This window comes from Zalophus californianus, chromosome 2, assembly GCF_009762305.2.
Source record: "Zalophus californianus isolate mZalCal1 chromosome 2, mZalCal1.pri.v2, whole genome shotgun sequence".
NCBI classification, from domain to species: Eukaryota; Metazoa; Chordata; class Mammalia; order Carnivora; family Otariidae; genus Zalophus; species Zalophus californianus.
The window spans coordinates 67,080,323-67,102,147 of record NC_045596.1 but is presented as its reverse complement, the minus strand read 5'-3'; the positions used below and the strand labels follow the sequence as shown (position 1 = coordinate 67,102,147).

Genomic DNA, 21,825 nt, shown 5'->3' with positions numbered 1-21,825 from the left:
CATTTGAATACCCACCACAACTACTGTTAGGTGCAACCATTAGAAATTATTAATGCCATACAACAACATATAAAAAACTTCACCATGTGAGACACCATAATAAAAATACACATTTTCATGTACACATGATTAAAACTGTAAAAATACATATAACAGAGATTAAAGAAACAAAAATAGAAAGCTATGTTATGGGTAGTAAGTTATTATAATTTTGCTTTATAATAAAATTGGGGGACACTGGTCCTATATTGCACATTTTAAGCTAATTTATGAATGTAACATTCAGTTCTTCCAGTATTATTTTTACTTTTTATATTTACATTTATTTTTAAGATTTTATTTATTTATTTGACAGAGGGAGACACAACGAGAGAGGGAACACAAGCAGGGGGAGTCAGGGAGGGAGAAGTAGGCCCCCCGTGGAGCAGGGAGCCCGATGCGGGGCTCGATCCCGGGACCCTTGGATCATGACCTGAGCCAAAGGCAGACACTTAACGACTGAGCCACACAGGTGCCCCTATATTTACATTTAAAAAATAGACTTCAACACAACCTATATGTAGTCCCTATAAAAACAAAGGAAAGAAGATTATTATCATCATGTTAATAACTTCTTTCCAAAATAAAGGATAGGATTACATACTATCGGAAGGTCTGTAACTTGCAGTCCCAGACTTTCATGCCTTCAAGTGATCATCGTTACCCACATCTGAAAAAGAATTACAGTTCTAACAAAGAAAATAAACCCCAACGGAGTACCCAAGTTGAAACATCCTTTTGGCTACCCATAAGTCACACTGTAAACAGTCACTTCCCCATCTCACTGTGGAACCAACATAGTTTCTTAATCAGTGATGTCCAAAGGGTTCCTAGAATGTTGGGCAATGAGTCGCCACACCTTCCTTGTTATCTGAAACATATGGCCAGGAAGAGCAACACCACCTTCTTGTCCTCGGCAATAGCTGACAAAGGGTATGAAATGAAATGGTGCCCATAGCTTTCTTTTCTTCTATCTTTTAAAAATAACATTAACCGCATTTTTTTCGTGGTGCAAAAGTAACATGTACGTTGTGGGAAGTCTAGAAATACAGAAAAGCACAAAGGGGAAAATAGAATTGATTTTAACATCATTGCCAAAAGGTATGCACTATTACCAGATTGATAGTCTTCTAGATTTTTTTATATGCATATAAAAATATTTTTAATAAAATTGGAGTCACATTGCACTTCTTTTTCAAAATCTAATTCTATTTTACTAAATATTTTCCCATCACATTAAACCTTCTTTCAAAATATGAGCATTTATTGGTTGCATAGGTTATCACATATGCCTGTACAATCATTTAATCCTATTATTGATTATGTAGGGTTTTTACTTTTTTTCCTCCACAAACACTAGTGCTATGAATAGATTCATATCTTTGGGTACATCTCTGATTATTTCCATTGGATAAATTGCTAGAAGCAGAACGTCTCTGTGTGCATATTTCCAGGGATTGTGGTGTGGGATGAGAAGGTTAGACATGGTGATAAGCACGTTTTAAAGAAAGGCCTATATTTTTATCTGCAGTACTTGAAGGCCTCTTTCCTCAGAGTCTAGTCAACACTAAGACATCATTTTTTAATCTCTGCCAGTTACAAGGTAAGATAGTACATTGTTCCACTTAGATACAGAGATATTTAGTTACTCTTCCTCACCTATTGACATTTTAATCAGAAATGGGAAAACTCCTTAGCTTTCCCGTCTCAGCAATGAGCTAGAATCGTAAGACCAAAGAGCACAGGGACTAGAACAGCATGAGCACACTACTTGCTTGTTGGGTGGATAAATGGAGCTGTTGGGGCAGGTGGGGGTCATAGAGACTACCTAGACCAGTGAATTTCTCTAACTTTTGTTAAATTGGCAACAGAAATACATTTTTCCAATAACATAAACACAGATGAAAGCGGAGACATGTCCCTTTAACCTGGATGAAGGTGCCTGAATCGTCCCTTCTGAGCATCCCTTTCTTGGTGAAGAGAGAGCCCCTGCTGGACTTCCGGGGAGCCTTAGGATTCTCACACAACCCAGTTTGAGAACTGTTTATCCCTTCATTTTGTTTGTGAGGAAACCTAGGACCTAGAGAAATAATTTACTCATAATCACAAGTTATTGTCAGATGAGACTTGAGATGAGAATGAACATTTAAATTCATGCAGTTACTAACTATATGACTTAGAACAAAATATTTAAACTTTTCTGGGTTCAATTTGTTTGAAACGAGGATTGAAATAACATCTACCTCATGGTGGCAGTGTAAGGATTGCACAAGAAAATAAAATAATCTCCAGTCTCATGACTAAATGTCCTCTGTGTATTGATTACTCCCAAATATGTACCTCCAGCCTAACTTCCCCCGTGAACTTGAACGGGGCAGAATTGGATATTGAACGGCCTACTCGATATGTCTCTCGGAGTGCTAAACAGGCATCTCTAACTTAACGTGTTTCCTTTAAATTTTTTTATTGTTATGTTAATCACCATACATTACATCATTAGTTTTTGATGTAGTGTCTAACTTAACATGTTTGAAACTGAGCTCCCGCCCATCCCCCTCAAACCTCCTCCCACCCTCCGCACCATCTCACTAATGGCATCTCCTCTTCCTGTTGCTCTGCCCAGAACCTTGGGTTTGTCCACAATGCCCCCCTTTCTCTCACATATCCATGTCCAAGACATTAGAAGAGCTTCTTGGCTCTACCCTCAAAATGTATGCAGAACCCCACCTTTTCTTACTACCTCCACTCGACCACCCTGGTCCAAGTACCACTCTCTCTCTCCAGATTAGTGCTTCCTAACTGCTCTCCCCTCTCTTCCCTTCCCCTCTCATTCCATTCTCACCCCAAGAGCCAGGGTGACCCTGTTAAGACATAAGCCAGCACCTGCCATGCCTCAGCTCAGAACCTGTCAGGGGCTCCCAGTTCTGTCAGTGTCAAGCCAAAGTCCCAAGCATGGCCCCCTGGCGCCGCCTGCCCCAGCCGCCTGTCACCTCCTGACTCTCCCACCGCCCTCTCCCTTGCCACGCGGCTCCAGCCTTCACCCGCCTCACAGTAGCTCCTGGACGGCCTCCCCCAAGGTCTGCCCGGGCTGCCCTCACCTCCTGCTATCTTTGCCCAAAGAGCACCACCCCAGCACAGCCTTGTCTCCCCTCTCTAACATTTGTCCAGAAACAAACGCCTTTTTCTCTTGGCTTTCTTTTCCTCCATAGTAAGTTTTACTTCTTCATTGTCTGTCCTCATCATCTAGAATCTAAGCTCCATGAGGGCAGAGATGTTTTCCGCCTTGATCAATACTTTATCTCCAATGTCTGGAAGAGTGCCTAGCACAGAGTAAGCGCTCCCTAAATGTCTGTTGAATGAATCATATATGGAGAGCTTTTAACAGCACAGTATGTGCTCATTAAATATTGTCTTCCTTTGCAGGCATTTTCAGCACCGGTGTTCCTTGCCAAACTCTCGTTTCCTAAAGCCATCTAGGAGGAGCTACTCACTTAAGAGACAGCTGATTTTAAGGTGCTATTTTTTTTAAGATTTTATTTATTTATTTGAGAGAGAGAGCACAAATGGAGTGGGCAGGGGGAAGAGGGAGAAGCAGGGTTCCCACTGAGCAGGGAGCCCAAACACCAAGCTCCATCCCAGGACCCCGGGATCATGACCTGAGCTGAAGGCAGACACTTAACCCACTGAGCTACCCAAGAGCCCCCCAAATTAAATTTATTAATTAATTTTTTTCCTTAGGCAACATTGAGCATTGTAACAAAAGTAAATTATCATGACTCTTACTTCCTTTATACTTAGTAGAAATATGACACTGTGAAGAGAATTACTGGGATCCAAGGTCAGGTCCTGTTTCAGGAATGCCTCATAAACACAAATTGCTTTCCCTGTACATTATTTTCTCCAAGAGAGATAAGGACAACATTAACACTTTATTTTTTTTTAAAGATTTTATTTATTTATTTGACAGAGAGAGACACAGCGAGAGAGGGAACACAAGCAGGGGGAGTGGGAGAGGGAGAAGCAGGCTTCTCGCGGAGGAGGGAGCCTGACATGGGGGCTCAATGCCTGGGCTCGATCCCAGGACCCTGGGATCATGACCTGAGCCGAAGGTGGACGCTTAACGACTGAGCCACGCAGGCGCCCCAACATTAACACTTTAGAATCAAGAGTGAGTTTATGTCTGTGATCATCAGTATTTTAGTACTAAAGATAAACACTCCGTAAATATCTTAAATTCACTTGAAAATGTTACCAATAAAGTTTTTAGCACAAGCTAATTAATTAATCATTGAAAATTGTTGAGGTCTCAGGATATGCAGAAGAATGTTAGGAAAAAGGTATATGGCTTTGTAATCTTTCCCCATTCATGTTTCTGGTTTTCTTCCTTTCCTTTCTGGCTGGTCTTTCTCATCTGTGTAGACGGGCCCTCCTCTAAAGTAAATGTCAATGAAAGTTATAGTAATACATGTAAATGTGTTCTAGAAAGAAGGAACCACAGTATAAAGCCTTACAATAGGGACAGATCAAGCAGAACAAAAAGGTCAAATTTCCGATCGTATTTCCATAGCCATGCTACATTAAAAAAGCAGTAGTGAGAGCGCTGGTGGAAAAACAAAATGCGTTTACCATATGACCCAGCAATCTCACACCTACATAATAGAGAAAATAAAACTTGGTTCACACAAAAACCTGCGCACGAATGTTTACAGTAGCTTGAAACATAATCAGTCCAAACTGGAAAAAACCAAATATCCTTCAATTGGTGAAGGGTTAGCAAACTGGTGTGTGGGGGTGGGGGTGGGGGTGTACATATATAAATATGAAATGGAATATTACCCATCAATAAAAAGGAACAAACTAATGATACATGCAGCCACATGCATGGATCTCAAATGCTAAGTGAAGGAAGCCAGGCTCCAAAAGCAATGTCCTGGAGGATTCCTGGGAAAGGCAAAACTATGGGGACAGAAGACCAGGCAGCGGTTGCCAGAAACCAGGAGAAGAGTTGAATACAAAAGAGCACAAGGGAATCCACAAATACACAAAGTTGTATGCATTTGTTAAAACTCAGAACTGTACACTCACACACACACACACACACACACACACAAGTAAATTTTATGGTATGTTAATTATACCACACACAAAGTGAATGGAACTCATTTTCATCAAGTTGGGGTGAGAAGAGCCAAAATGCAAACACATTGTTGCTGTGCTAATTCAGTTAGGAGCTAAACTTCTATTGCTGTAAAGCTGTCTGCATATGGATTTACGTTCCAGAAGAACTACCCCTTTTCTGAGACCTACCTTCCTAAAGCTGGCATTTTAATAAGAAATAAAGAAGTGAGTAGGTAAATAAATGTGCACAGCTAAATAAATAAATATACTATTTAAAATAATATAATCTGACATAGTGGTAAGTTATTATGAAGAAAAACAAAGCTTGATAAAGGGAAAGAGTTACGGGAAAGGGAGGATGTTTGATAGATGCTGGGGAAACCATTCTGAATCACAGTTGGACAGAGGCTTCCATGATGTGATGGGGGAAGCTGTGTAATAACTGGAGCCACAGGGGCATCTGGGTGGCTCAGTCAGTTAAGCATCTGCCTTTGGCTAGGGTCATGATCTCAGGGTCCTGGGATCGAGCCCCGTGTCGGGCTCCCTGCTCAGTGGGGAGTCTGCCTCTCCCTCTCCTTCCCCCTGCTTGTGCTCTGTATCTCTCTCTCTCTCATTCACTTTCTCAAATAAATAAATAAAATCTTTAAAAAAAAAAGTAACTGGAGCAACAATGTTCCAGGAGAAGGAATAGCAAGAGTGTCAACCTTGTCAACCTTGAACCGGGGATGAATCAGATACAAGGAGCAACCAGAAGGGCAGATTTCTGGTCTTCTCTCCATAGTCCAAAACATTATAAATTCAGATGATTTTAATTAACACTTATCAAAATTATAAAATACTGGGAAAAATTTGGTCTCTCTCTTTTAAAACGATAACTTGAAGATACGCACAACTACTGTTAAAAGAAAATTGGGAATCTAAAGCAAATGTGTCAGTGTGACTACTTGCAAACTAGTCAATATAGGCAGATAACTTATCAAGAGCATATCAGGAAAAACCCAGAAGTGAAGAACCAGTGTGCTAATTATTAATTTTTGCCTCTCAGCTCTAAATTCAGCCTTCATTACTGGCTCTGCAATAATGGAAGTGGACCCTGTAAGCATTTCTCCTTGGTAATGAGCATGACATGAAGCTTTGTCAGTAGAGGGCGCTGGAGGGACCCTGCAGGAAGAAGGGCCCCTCTTCCTGGTTCAGGCGTATTTCAATTTGCTTCTTGCTTCTAACATGTGGTTGTCAGCAGCATGTGCTGGGGACATCCAATAATGCTCCTTCCTGAGTGTTAAGAACTGAATTGTGAACCCCCAAAATTCTTCTGTTGATGTCCTAACCCCCAGTACCTTAGAATGTGAATGTATTGGAGATAGGGTCTTTAGAAGGCTGATTAAGGTTAAATGAAGTCATTAGGATGGGCCCTAATCCAATATAACTTGTGTCCTTATAAGAAGAAGAGCTCACACAGAGGGAAGACCATGTGAAGACATCAGAAGAAACCATCTACAAGCCAAGGAGAAATGCCTCAAAAGAAATCAACCCTCACAACACCTTTTCCTTGGACTTCTAGCCTTCAGAACTATGAAGAAATAAATTCCTGTCAGTTTAAGCCACCCAGTTTGGTGCTTTGTTACGGCAACTCTAGTAAACTAATATACCATTAATGCACATTAGGGCAAGCCCTTAGCCCCATTGCAGCCCAGCGACCACTTAGCTGCAACCACCCTGACATTAGGCTTCAAGATTCTCAGCTGGAAAACGGGTTTCCTGATGCCCTAAATCCCTGCACAGTCCCATCCTCCAGCCTTCATTTTCCTGCACCTTGGAGTGGCTTGCCACCCTCGCCCACACATACCCCAGAGGTTGTTTCCTGCTTGCCAGTCCTGGCCATGATTTCCTGGCCCGGCTCAGCCCTCCTGCCCTCCAGAAGGGTGTTCCCTACTTGTCCAGTGCTACAGACCAGCTCCGGCCAAGGGCCACCCAGCAACTTGGTCACCATCTAGTGGGCTGAAACCACTCCTCCAACCAGGTTTGAGTCCCAGCTCTGGGAGAGGGGACCCCTTCCAAGTTTATTTTTTCCTTACTAAGACATTCTTTAGCATTCTTTTTATTCCTTATAGTTATTACCCTGTTACCATTAATAATTCTTTTCTTTAAAGATTTTATTTATTTATTTATTTATTTATTTATTTATTTATTTATTTATTTATTTATAGAGAGCATGAACAGAGGGAGGGGTAGAGGGAGAGGGAGAGAGAGAATCTCAAGCAGACTCTGCACAGAGTCTGTGCTGAGCACGGAGCCCCACATGGGGCTCAATCTCACAACCCTGAGCTTATGACCTGAGCTGAAATCAAGAGTAGAACACCTAACCGACTGAGCCACCCAGGCACCACTAGTTAATAATTTTTTATATTAAACTTTCCCTGTTCAGATGTTGTTTGGACTCTCATGGTACACTCTGACGGATACAGATTTGGCACTGGGAGCAGCCCCAGGAGGGAGACCTGCAAAGGTGGGATTTGGGGGTTCGCTTGGTCATGCTCTTTGGTTAGAGCTGAGCGCCGAGCTCCTTGCCAATGAGAAACGGGAATCCCTGGCATGTTGGGACATCACAGCCACATCATCACCCGTGTTTGATTGTGATGAAGTAGAAACGGAAGCAAGGATCTTAGCAGCCGAAGTGGTTGCTGCATTTGACCGTTGAGGCAGTCGATGAGGACAATGAGGAGTGTGGTGTGAGATGGGGTGTGGAGAGGGCACCTGAATACTTATAAAATGACAAATGCGACTCTTTGAACCCTCAGCTTTCTCAAGCCAGAAAGCTTCCATGACAGCCCTTGAGCAATCTTTTCTTTTTACCCAGAGGGCTAATATTGCTGAAAACTAAACACAAAATGTAATTATCTAGGTTGCTGAATTATAACAATGGTTGAATTTACAGTTTCTGAGCCTTTCTTTCCTGTGGAAACAGCACGCAAACTAAGCCCAAGCAAATGAGTCTTCCTTTGCTTAAATACCTGTGAAAACCTTGTCTGGGGCAAATTTCTTGGAGGGATCTTTGATTCTCCTCAAGGCCCAGCCCAGCCACCTCCTTTTATAGTAGATGCATAAGCTAGAGTGAAATCTCAGCCTGTTCCCAGAGGCCGGGGACGCACTCTGACCCAGGAAGAAATAGTTTACATGCTCAAAGAACTGCCACACTTCTCTAATATATCATCAGAAACCTGGGGAACATATGTGGGAGACCAAGAAGTGGGAAATATAACACAGGGCCTGGCCAAATTCACTGCTAGGAGTATGCTTACTAAGAGCCTTCCCGGCACGATGTGGAGGCGGCGGTCCAAAGCCTTAGGGAGTTAGGAACACTGGACTGGATTCATCATGGGCAACCTGCGCATCCTCCTCCCATCTATGTTCCAGGAAAAGATCCAGAAGACCGTTTCTCTTCGCTAAGGCATCTGTGTCCTTGGAAAGCTCTGCGGCCGCTCTCTTTGATAGGCTAGCTGATTTCAGTGGGATGGGATGATGGGAACCCAGAGTATCAGAGGCCGACCGGCAGCATTTGTTTTTGAAGATTTTATTTATTTATTTATTTATTTATTTATTTATTTATTTATTTATTTGACAGAAAGAGAGCAAGCACAAGCAGGGGGAGCGGCAGGCAGAGGGAGAGGGAGAAGCAGGCTCCCTGTTGAGGGACTCCCAATGCAGGACTCGATCCCAGGACCCTGGGAACATGACCTGCGCTGAAGGCCGACACTTAACTGACTGAGCCACCCACGTGTTCCCAACTGGCAGCGTTCAACAGCCAAAAACAAGCTGTGCGGGCATTTTCACCATAAAGGGCGGCAGGGACATATCAGTAACCAGATTGCTTTGGCTCACAAAGATCTGGAAGCAGCTAAGTGATCAGAATACTTGGGCAGGCTGCCATATGGCTTGATCTGGACCACAGGGAAAAGTCTAACTCTGGTAGCCAGAGACCAGGCTTGAATTATTTTACTGACAACTCACTGCCATTCCCTCAGTTTCTTGAGCTAAGTGAATTTACAGACTCAGAGGTCTTCGAATGAAGAGGGTGGGTGTCTTGTGGCCCACCCTAAACAGAGCCACACAGGGAGAGGAATTCTGGGCCACCCCCCACCCCCACCACACACACACACACAGTAAGGGGAAGAGCGGGGATTTGAGTGCCAGCCCCTAATCTTAACCACTATTATCTTTTATCTCCCTGTGGGGCACGAGGTGCTAAAACCCTCAACCCCGGTCTGAAAGACACGTAATTACGTCCAGCTGGAGCTCACCATGACGTGAATGTTGAGGACAGTACATGGCATTCTAGATCCTCAGTGGCAAATCTGCAGGGGCAATAAATATGACTGCTTTTCCTCTTTCCTCCTTTGGGAGAAGAGGCTCCTGGGAACACACAGCCAGAGGACAGTATCTGATGCCTATGTGTCCACCCTAGTTTTTTCCCTATTGTGGTTAATAACTGTACCGATAAACTCAGCGCTGCTGTATCAATAAACTCAGACCTTTCTAGGCTGGCATGTGAGGACTCCTTACCCCTTAGCTAGGTCCCGCTTTGCCTGGGACTGAGCTATTTCCTGGGATATGAGACTTTCTGTGCTACAGCTAGGCAACTCCCAGGCAAACCAGAACCCTTATAATCCTGTTGGCTTGCCCCCATTCCCACAGCTGCATTGCCTAGGAGTACAGGAAAACAGAAAAATGAATCGCTCAGATCTTACCTGATTTGGGCTCTACTTTAGGATTGAATTAAGTATGTCAATCTATGTGTAATTTTTTTGATAAAGGCCACTCTAAATTTTATATATATTTTAGCTACTAGTATTGATTCCAATCAGATGGTAAAATATTTATCATAAACTCAGTGGATGAATAGTTCATGTGACGCAGCCTCATGGCCCCAAATTCCATAAAGTCCATCATAAACAAACCTGACTTCAAAATAATTTCCCCAGAATGTTCAATATATCTTAACACCAGTAAAAAAATCTACAACTTTTCAGGGGGAACAAATAGTATATAGATGAACTTAATGCTCAGGCAACGTGGAAACTCTTTCAGACTTTCTTTCAACAGCTGCCCACTGAGCCTTTTTTTTTTTCTTTAAAAGATTATTTCAGGGACGCCTGGGTGGTTCAGTCGATTAGGCATCGGCCTTCAGCTCAGATCACGATCCCGGGGCCCTGGGATCAAGCCCCGTGTTGGGCTCCCTGCTCAGTGGGGAGCCTGCTTCTCCCTCTCCCTCTGCCAGCCTCTCTCCCTGCTTGTGCTCTCTCTCTCTCTCTCTCTGTGTCAAATAAATAAATAAAATCTTTTAAAAAATAAGAAAATAAAAATAAAGTAAAAGATTATTTCAGTTCTATTTTTAACGCTTTTATTTCTTCATATAGGAAGACTAATAATCAGGTAAATGTTTAGAAGGCAGACCACAGATAAAGGACAATAACGAAGCAATTTTCTTCCACGCTGGAATCACAGGTTCAAGCACTAAACTTCAAAACAACCCCAGCAGCCATCTGACCTGGCACCTCTAGTTACCTAATAGAGAGGTAGGTCATGTGACATGCTAAGACTGATAAAGTACAGAAGTACTTGTTACTGGTTTTCTTCTTCTTTTTTTTTTTTTAAAGATTTTATTTATTTATTTGACAGATAGAGACACAGCGAGAGAGGGAACATAAGCAGAGGGAGTGGGAGAGGGAGAAGTTATCTTCCTCTGACCACAGGGGTTAGCCGTTATGGCCAGTTCCTTAGAGGAGAGGAACGGGAAATTGACATCAGGACCTATAGAATTGTGTAAAGTGCAGAGTGGATTCAGTTCTTTTTTTTTTTTTTTTACGGTTTTGAGGTTTTTGAAATTGAAGTATGATTAACACACAGGGTTACATTAGTTTCAGGTGGACAGTAGAGTGACTCAACAATTCTCTACTCAGTGCTCATCATGTTAAGGGTACTCTTAATCCCCATCCCCTATTTCAACCATTCCCTCTCCCACCCACCCACCTCCCCTCTGGAAACCACTGGTTTGTTCCAAGTAGTTAAGAGTCTGAGGTTTTTTGTTTATCTCTTTTCTTCTTCGTTCATTTGTTTTGTTCTTTAAATTCCACATACGAGTGAAATCATGGCATTTGTGTTTCTCTGACTTATTTCACTTAGCATTATGCCCTCGAGCTGCATCCTGTTGTTGCAAATGACAAGATCTCATTCTTTTTTTATTAAAGATTTTATTTATTTATTCATGTGACACAGAGAAAGAGAGAGAGAGAGAGAGGCAGAGGGAGAAGCAGGCTCCCCGCAGAGCAGGGAACCTGATGTGGGACTCGATCCCAGGACCCCAGGATCATGACCTGAGCCGACTGAGCCACCCAGGCGCCCGATCTCATTTTTTTTATGGTTCAATAATACTCCATTGTTTTTATATACCACATATTTTGTATCCATTCATCTATCAGTGGACACTTGGGCTGCTTCCATATCTTTGCTACAGTAAAGAATGCGGCAGTAAACACTGGGATGCATGTATCACTTTGAATTAGTGCTTTTATTTTCTTTGGGTAGATACCCCACAGTGGATTTATTGGGTCATATGGAGATTTCTTTGGCTTTCTCAGCAGCAAAGCCTATGTGAAGCCTGCGGTCCTGAGATCAAAGCCAGGTCTCACATGGGGACCCCGCTTTACCACAGAGGACATTAGCATTGGTTCTTGCTATATCTCACACTGGTAATCTTGAAATCCATTAAGTGAGGTCTGAGATCCTTCGCTACCTGAGTCATCATCCCCATTTGAGATACCTAGGATTTATCAACTCGAAGTGTCCTTGCACTCTGCGCAGGGGACACAACGGGAGGCTTCTTTCCAGTTTCTTAGGAGACACTCAGCAGTATGTATCCACATTGAGTCACGATTGGTTTGGTCAAACAGCATGAACAGATAAAACAAGTCAGCTCCTCTTCTAGATTGGAGGCAGTCATCTTCCTTAAATGACATCTGTAGTCAAAACTCTGAAACCAGCCTTCAACAGCCAGCCTTGGTGGTCCTGCACAGTTTTTAAATAACTTCCACTGCCTCTTCCTTCCTCAATAAATTTGATTTTTAAGTCCTTTTTATTGCCTTGGAAATTTTTCACAAGCATCACATCATTACAAGGATTGAGCTTCCTGACAATTGTCTTTCAGTTCAGGGCCAAGTGAAACTAACCCTCGTCCATCTTTTGTGCGTGTCCTTTGATAGCTGACTTTCCTAGAGAATTTACTAGGCTGCTAAGTGTGTCACTTTAGATAATTCTCCCTTTTCTTCCTATCCAAGATCATCCTTGTTTGCAAGATTTAGAATCTGATTTTAAAGCACTTCTTCTAGACACTTGTCATCTTCCCTTTAAGGGTGGTCCAGGGACTGCTCCCATTTATCATAAAATTTCAGGTCTGGGGGCACCTGGGTGGCTCAGTCGGTTGACTGTCCGACGCTTGATTTCGGCTCAGGTCACGATCTCAGGGTCGTGAGATGGAGCCCCGCGTCGGGCTCCACACCCAGCACAGAGTCTGCTTGTCCCTCTCCCTCTGCTCCTCCCCACCGCCATGCCCCACCCTCCATCTCTCTAAAATATATAAATAAAAATAAAATCTTAAAAAAACATTTCAGGTCTGTGTCAACAAAATCTACGTTACCTATCTGATCACATCCAATCCTCCCTACCATGAACCCTAGAATAACCAGATTACTTCTTTCCCATGAGTTCATGTCACTTCTACTTCCCTGACCAGTTCCTCTTGTGGCTAGCACTTAGTACTTACTTCCTCTACATTCTGAGAAAACTTCCAGGTTAAAAAAAAAAAAAAATTGCTCACTCCCTAAGGCATGATAGTTTTGGGACAAAAAAGAACTTTGAAGTCAGTAACCACTGCTTCACTTTATTATATGAGACATCCGAGGTCCTTAAGGGTTTGAGGTGTTTGCCCAGAGTCAGGGAATAAAACTGCACTGAAACATCATCTCCATCAGGGCCACTGTGTACTGTTGGGCCAGATGTTTATTGCCGAGGGGCAACCAGCCAAGGGCTGAGTGGGAACTTAATTTAGTGTGGGCTCCACTCCCTGCTTGAGGCTCTACCCCTCCTCAGGGGAGACAGTTGCTCTCTAATTAGTGATCTACCGTCACTCCACCATCCCATCTTCTCATCCGAGGAAACGGCACTTTCAGAACCAGAGCATAGTTACAGGAAAGGAGAATGCTGCATTTTTTCAACCTCTGAGTGCAGTTCAACCCATTATACCTGGCCCTTCCAGTTCCAGGAGGCATGCTGTGCACATTATCCAGGAGTCACAGAGTTCAAATATAAATTGTCAGTGTGAGTCTTTTGATGCCCTTGAGGCTACTTTTGGGCATAGAAAAAGATTATTCAGAGATTAGTTTTAAAAATTAATATTTAATTTACTAGTGTTGCAATTTAAAAACTTAGCTTACCTTAAGATTTTAAGTTCAACTTAGAATTCTTATTGTTCTTTTATAAAGAGAGAAAATTTTAAAAACCACTTTCAAGGCCCTGAAGTATTATATGATGCCATTTATAAATGTTATTAAATAAACTCCCCCAAACCTTTCAAAGTACATTTATAGACCTAATATTTTATTTTCCTCATAAATATAGAACTATTTGATTAATATTAAAACTTTCCTGGGAATCTAAATAATGAACACAAATCTAATAAATCAAACTTATAAATATGGTGATTTTTAAATTAAGAGATTTAATAAGAATCTGACTTATAAGTGTAAATGATTACTCCCTTTGACATTTTATTTTTAAAATATTTTATTTATTTATTTGAGAGGGAGGGAGAGAGAGAGAGAGAGAGAGAGACAGATCACAAGCAGGTGGGAGAAAAAGGCTCCTGCTGAGCAGGGAGCCCGAGGCGGGACTCGATCCCAGGACCCTGGGATCATGACCTGAGCCAGATGCAGACCCTTAACCGACTCAGCCACCCAGGCACCCCTCCCTTTGACATTTTAAAGTGGAATCATAATCAAGCCAGAAGTTAGTCTTAAGGCTTAATTTAATTTGATCTAGGTTGAACATTTTGGGGTGAAATACAAGTATCCCCCACTTTCCGAAAGTTCACGTTATGCCACTTCACAAAAGACCTATAGTAGCACCTGTTTTGGCTAACCAAAAGAAATCCAGAGAGGATTTTTGCTTTTATGAAAAAAGTTGTAACCATGCTGGGGGGGCGTCTGGGTGGCTCAGTCGGTTAAGCGTCTGCCTTCGGCTCAGGTCATGATCCCAGGGTCCTGGGTTCGGCCTGCATTGGGCTCCCTGCTCGGCAGGAAGCCTGCTTCTCCCTCTCTCTCTGCCCCTCCCCCCACCTCCACCCCTCACTCATGCTCTTACCCAGCTAAAAGACCCTGTAGGTCTTTTATAAAGGCAAAGCAGCATGAAGCAAACTTTCAGAAAGCAGGAGATACTTCTTGCTTTATGCCATTTCAGTTTACAAAAGGTTTCAGAGGAACATTCTGCTTTCAGATAGTGGGGGAAACCTGTACTGCATCAGCTATTTCATCAGGAAGCAGAAGATGCTGCGTTATTAATGATGCTAAGTGTGGTCACTTGGCTAAGATGGTGAGTGCCAGATCTGTCTACGGGAACAGTACTTCTCCCCTTTGCAGTTAGTAAACGATCTGTAGGGTGATCCTTTGGCACCCTGGGGATATGCCATTCCCTAAAAAAATTTCACCTAATTCATTGTTGGTCTTTGCCTAAATTTATTATTACATTGGAGCACAAAATGATTTTTTAATTCTATTATTCTTTCCTTACTTTCTGACACAATAAAATGTTCTAGGTTCACATGGTCCTTTCCTAACCCGGGACATGGAATTGGCCATTTCTTGAAGTCTTACTTCTTTTTCCTGAGAGGGATGTTTCTCAGAAACCAAGATCTGGGTGCTAGTCATACTTCTTGCTACTGGAGTGTCATCATTTCTAGACTCTTTCAGTGGACATATGGAATATTTCTTTTAATTAATAAGCTCATATTGATATTTTAAAATTCAAATTTATATTTAAAGAATTTTCTCTTTACTGAGTTTATTTCACATTTATATTTGCTTCCTCCTGCACTGAAAATCATGGTCCTAAAAACCTTAATGTGTTTACTTATTTTTTTATTTTATAATATACATAAAATAATTTCAAAATTATGATACCAATATTACTACTAACAAGGCACCCACTGGGCGAAGTCTAAAATTTCTTTGCAGTTCTTTATACTCTTAGAATATATCCCACTAAATATATACAATCAGAATACTCTATTAAATAATCTGCTTAAAATAATACTTTTCTTTGTGTGATTATGTTATCCATTGGATATACAGTTAGAGTTTATATGCTCCTGTTTGTGCTCAATTTTAGCAATTTTTATTGCTTTTATTTAATTGTGTTTTTGAATATGTAGAACATTTACATGGTTCAAAAGTCACAACTGTATAAAAAGTCTATGTAGAAACATCTGCATCCCCTTCCTCTTTCCTGCCCCCCATGCCCCCTCTCCATCCCCTATGGGTGGCCATTTTCATTAGTTTCTGGTCTCTCTATTTTTTTTTTTTTTTTTTTTTTTTTGCGTAAATAAGTGTTTGTCCTGTAAGAGCCTGATGTTAAGCTCTTGATTGTCCAGGCATCCATTTCAAAGACATCCATCTTGAATAAGCACATTGCTAATTGAATGGCAGCTACTAGCTAACCCTCCAGGCTGCTCCCACCCAGGTAGTTGCCCTTTGAGAAAGCCCATGGTAACCTAGAGAACTGACACTTGAGTGACTCTGCTTCTCCCTTCCCACTTCCTAATTCCTTTTCTTTCGGTTTTAAATTCGTCATTGAAGAGTAAACCCACGAAAACCTGGGCACACACCCTTGGACCCTAACAAAGGCAGAGCCCCAGGCCCACACTTCCTCCCCTTCCCTTCACCTGCAAACTGGTTGTGTGGCCCCAGGCATGCCTCATACCCTTCATGACCTGTGAGTAATAAATCTTTTTATTCAAAATTCTCTGATGGTTGTTGCCGAGGTGCGTCTTGCAATCACAAGACCTACAAGGACTGGTTCAGCGACAACACTGGCCATAGTCAGGGCAATGTCTATGAAGGCTCGCTACAGGTAATACGGGCCTAGGCATTTCTAGCTGATAGCACTGCTGTGGATAGGCTTAGACTAACACAGCAGTGTGTTATGTATGTATGCATGCATTACATGATCTCCCCTTTATCCTTCACAAGATGTAGCATAGTGGATGCACCCACCTGAACTTGCTTTTTTCATGTAACAATATAACCTGGAAATTATTCCATATTATTTCATAGAGATCTTTCTCATTCTCTTTAAACAGCTACAAAGGCTCTTGCAATCAACATGTTGGCTGAAGCCTGCAGTCATCTGAAGACTTGACTGGGGTCTGTTGAGCCACTTTTAAAGATGACTTTCTCCCATACCTCCCCCATTGGTGCTGGTTGTTGACAAGAGCATCTCCTCGCGGGCTTATCCCCAGGCTGCTAGAGCTTGCCCACAACGTGGCAACTCAATTCCCCCTGAGCACCTAATCCAGAGAGCTGGGATAGAAACATCAGTGGCTCTTATGACTTAGCTTGGTCACATACTATCCCTTCCAGAACATTCCATTTGTTAAAAGCAAGTCACTAAGTCTGGCCCACATTCAAAGGAAGGTGAATTGGGCTCCACCTTTTGAAAGGAAGCATATCAAAGAGTCTGTGGACATATCTGATTCCTCAGTAAGGGAACATTCTGCACAGGACACTATTTACCTTGTGTGTAAAGTAATGTAAATTTTTCATTACGATAGCCAAGTAGTGTTCACTTAGCTCTGGAATTAATATAATAACATGATATATTATTATTTACATTGTATTATATATGGGCATATATAGACATATATATATATATACATAATGAATATATCAATAGATAGGTAGGTAGATAGATGATAGATAAATTCCTGGAGCAGCTCTTTATTTTCTTTATGAAAAGAACAAGGATTTATTGAGAATTTTTTCATGTAGACATCTCCATTTTATTATACATAACTCAAGGTCCTACTTCTCAAATTAGGGGACCTGTACTCCCAGGAAGGCTAAGGTGGGAAAATGCACAGGAAGGGTCAGATCTTACAGGAATGACTTTATGTGGTGGTACGCAATATGAAAACATTTTTATCCTGAAACAACTGTAGATGTATTTGTGGAGTAAAATGCAGTGTCTACACATATTTTTTTAAAATCAAGCATGAAAGTTCAAAGAAATTTTGAACTTAGGGAGTTCAAAATAAGCTACTTTGGCCTACTTCTTCCAACCTCCCTGAGGTGCTTTTCCAATTCTCTGTCCTTAATGGTACATCAGTACAAAAGTCTGAGAAGTGTTGGCTTTAGAGTACATATCTGTATTTTGCCCATGAGGAACTGGTGGGAACTTTTCTTCTAGTCTTCTAGGGCATCTAAAGGAATCACCCTTGTTCCTATGTGAGTTATTCCAAGTCTGCTGTCTGCCCTCTTCCAATTTGGATAAGGGTGTTTGTCAAGTTATTCGAGGTTTATGTCAAATGCACTGGGATGGGCCTCCTTGGTTCATAGTTCTTATTACCACTTGCAGATTTCCTTGGCCTTTTTATTTTTTAAGCAGGCTCCACACCTAGCATGGAGCCCAATACAGGGCTTGAACTCACGACCCTGAGATCAAGACCTAAGCTGAGATCAAGAGTCAGAGGCTTAACCAACTGAGCCACCCAAGTGCCCCTCTTGGTCTTTTTTAATTGTTCAATGTTTAACTTAAGTGCCATTTATCTGTTGATTTCTACAAAGCTTGTGCCTTTGGAAAACACAGGTCCTGGTGTCTTTCTTATGTCAGGAATGGCATCTCATGCTAATGTGTGCTCTTCCTGGATCAGCCCTCCCTGTCCAGGCAACCCAGCAGATCACTGATCCAGGGAGAGGACACATTACAGCCAGGTGCTGTCACTGGGACCCTCTGCTCCTTTGGGCAGGGAGCTTGATTGGGCTCCAAGCTGAAAATGGATTTCCCTCCTTTGCCATATCCCACCCAGAGCTGAATTACCCAACAGATGACTAAAGCAGAGGCATCCAAACAATGTTTTGGGTAAAATAATTAAATATTTCCCCCCAAAATCAAAATTGTGATGGCCTAATAATTATTTTATGATTTGGCATAGTTTTAAATTTTAATTACATCGAAGGGGAAGAAGGGAGAAATCATCTCTTCTGTCTCAAGGTCTCTGCTGGTCTTACTAGGGCTCTGGCCACAAAGGCCCTATAACACACCAAGGACCCTTCCCTTGCTGGCCCAGCTCTGGTTAAACCCTGTGTGATCACTCTTCTGCCTACTCTTAGAAAAGTCACACATTTGGGAGCATGGCTACAGTTCCCGTCTCTGTAATCCTCTGTTGGAAATACACTTGTGGTCTTACTACCCTTGACGCTACCATGGTCGGGTACCTCAACTGTGAGGACTAAGCTCATGGGTAGTTCATTGCCCCTAGTTCCTAACCATGGAAAAGGAAGTATGAGCGGCACGGCTCGAAGGCAGGGCTCTCAGCTGGGGTCCCGGAACAAGGATGAGGGGACAAATACATCTTTATTCTCACTAGCCTTAAAATGAAATTTAGCATTCCGATTATGAGTGTAGGCAACAAGCTGCAGCCGTTTTAACAGAACCCATGACATTTTCACCAGAAGAAATCAAGATATTCTCATATCCAATTCAGTTGTTAAAAATATCTTGAAATATCACTTCACTCATCACTGCTTCAAATGTACGGAGGTGTTCAGATCCCTAGCAGATCCCGTGTGGTGCAGCATTCTTGTGCATCACTGCTATTGAGCCATATGAGCCCAGATGGCCCACATTCTACATTGCTTGTCCAGAGATATACATTGCTTCTTGGCTCCTTCATATCTATAAAATTCCCTATTTCTTTAAAAAGAGAGAATATCTGAACTGAGCTGAGGACATCTACAAACACTTAGAACTCTTTCAAAACTTATTTCTATCATAATGGCATCAAAGCTGACCATGAATTTATAATCATTTTCTTTTTAATATAAGTCAATCTATTGATCTATTGATAATCTATTGACATTCATCTATTGATCTTTGACAAAATACTTATTTCAAATAGGGTTGTACTTAAGTCTTGGATGATTCTGGTGTTCCTTACAAGAAGCCTCCTGTGTTTGCTTTGTAAAATGAGATATGGAAGGTTTCATTTCCTTTGCAATAATATATGTTTGTGAAACAGCCTTCTTAGCCCTCGTAATAGCAAAACAAAAAATTAAGATGCATTGAAAGTCTAGTATGACATGCATATTTCCTTGTTGTTTTAAAATATGGGTTTCATTGTTATTCAGATATGGCAGGCCAGTAGATCAGGAGACCATTGCCGTTGACAAGATAGCTATTTATTATATTTATCTGCTCAGGCTGCTATAGTCTGGGTGGCTTAAACAACATAAAATTCATTTCTTTCAGTTCGGGAGGATAGAGGTCCACAATCAAGGTGCCAGCAGATTTAGTATCTGGTGCGAGCTCTCCCCCTGGGGTGTAGACAGTCAGTACCCTTCTCCCTGTGTGCTCACAGGGCCTTTCCCCGGTGCATGTGCACAAGGAGCAAAAAGAAGGAGAGGGAGGGAGGGAGGGAGAGAGAGTTTTCCGTGTCTTCTTACAGGGATTCTGTCAGATACTAATCCTATCAGATCCGGGCCCCAGCATTATGACCTCATTAAACGTTACTTCCTTAGAGGTTCCATCTCCAAATACAGACCCACTGGGGGTTAGGGCTTCCACATTTGAATTTGGGGGGACACACACATTCAGTCCATAACACACTGACGACCCCCAAGAGAAGGGGTACATCATACCGTGGGGTTGGGGATAGGGTCCCAAGGGAAGCACTGGGGTCTGTCAGGAGGCAGACTAAGTTAGAGGGAAACATGGACATGGACCAGGTGAGGCAGGGGGGCAGGGTTAGGATTGGCTCGTTTGAGTCAGTTCAGTGGTCTCTGGGACGTAGGTGATCTCCCTAGTTGTCTGGTACCTGGCCTGGGGGGATTAAGGCCAGTGGCTAGTGGATAGTGGAGTGGGAGAGGGTATGTACGGGCTCTGAGGTGATTGGTTTGCTTGTGAAATGTCATTTACCATCTCTGGGAAGTTCCTAAGCCCAGGAGGGGCAGCTTCTCCAAGGTCTGCAAGGACCCAGGTAGCACAGCAACAAATACAGAAACTAGAAGATGTGATTATTACAAAGTTTGCCCCACTTTTTTTTTTCGTTTTAAGCAAGAAGTTTATTTAAACAACAAGACTTGAAGGGAAAACTATCTAGGATTCATTTCTTTTAGAGTAATTTATCCCTACTTAAAGACAGATTGCCCTACATGTAACAGCTACGTACAAAAAAGTTGTAAAATTGTCCTTGATTTTACAATGATAAATGAAAAACATTAAAATTCTCCAATCGAACAAAGTGTGCAAGGATTTTTCTGTTGTTCTTTTTTTGTTAAACAGTGAGAGCAAAATAACTTACTGGAATATAAAGATAAGAGCTGACTGAGCATGCCTCGAATGGAGAGGGGTATTTTCACAGAAGCAGTATTTTCCCCATCCCATCTCCATTTGATGTCGATCAAAACATACCACTGGCCATTTAGTTAAAAAAAAATGCAATATGCTTGTGCACATACACAGTTACTTTATGTACAATAAAGGAATGGGGAAGGGGAAAATGAAAGAACAGAGAAAACTATCCTGCAGTTGTCAGGATGTGCTGGAACCACATTGCGGCTTTCTAACTGAGACTGTCTTCTTGGTCTGGAGGAACAGAGTTCTGGAGTAAAGTAGCAGGTTCCCCTTTTTTAGTAGACACCTCCTGTCTGCTGCTGGAACACATCAGTTGTATCTTCATTTCTATTTCCAACTGTCGTTCACAATAGGCTTTCATTAGTTTACTAAGTGGTGTATGGTTCTTAATCTTAAACTGCACCACAGAACCGTCCTGCCCCGCCACCTTCAAATTAATATGATCGTTGTTCTCAGTCTTGACTCCTTCCTTGGGCTTTTCATCGGCCATGGTGAGTGCCGGAGTCTCCTCAGCTACTGCTTCATGAAAGAGGTACCGGGTCCCCACTGAACGAGCACACGAGAAGCACTTGCCCCACTTTTTAATGTTCTTATTCAAGCTAAAGAGCAACAGCTTCCATATTGATGTGTCTTCTAAAACATAATTTTAACTTTAAAATGCCTATATTGGGAACATATTTTCTCATCACTAAATACCACACATATATCCCAAATTTGCTTTATTTTAATGTGTTGATGTATTAGCTACTCATTGCTGCGTAGCAAGTTACTCGAAAACTAGTGATTGAAAACAACAAGCACTTATTATTTCACGGTATGTGTGGTCAGGAATTCGGGTGCAGCTTAGCCAGGTGGTTCTGGGTCAGGCTCTCTCCCGGGGACAGAATCAAGGTGTCAGCCAGGGTCTCAGTCTTCTTGAGGCTGAGCAGGGAAGAATCTGATTCCAAGCTCGTGCACGTGGCCGTGGGCAAGTCTGAGTCCCTTGCCACATGG

The 21,825-nt window shown here is 42.1% G+C and overlaps 1 pseudogene; it reads right to left on the bottom strand.

Annotated features, from left to right (window-relative positions):
* Window positions 1-21,107: 21,107 nt before the first annotated feature.
* Window positions 21,108-21,322, bottom strand: LOC113924157 (annotated as a pseudogene).
* Between the last annotated feature and the right edge of the window lie 503 nt (window positions 21,323-21,825).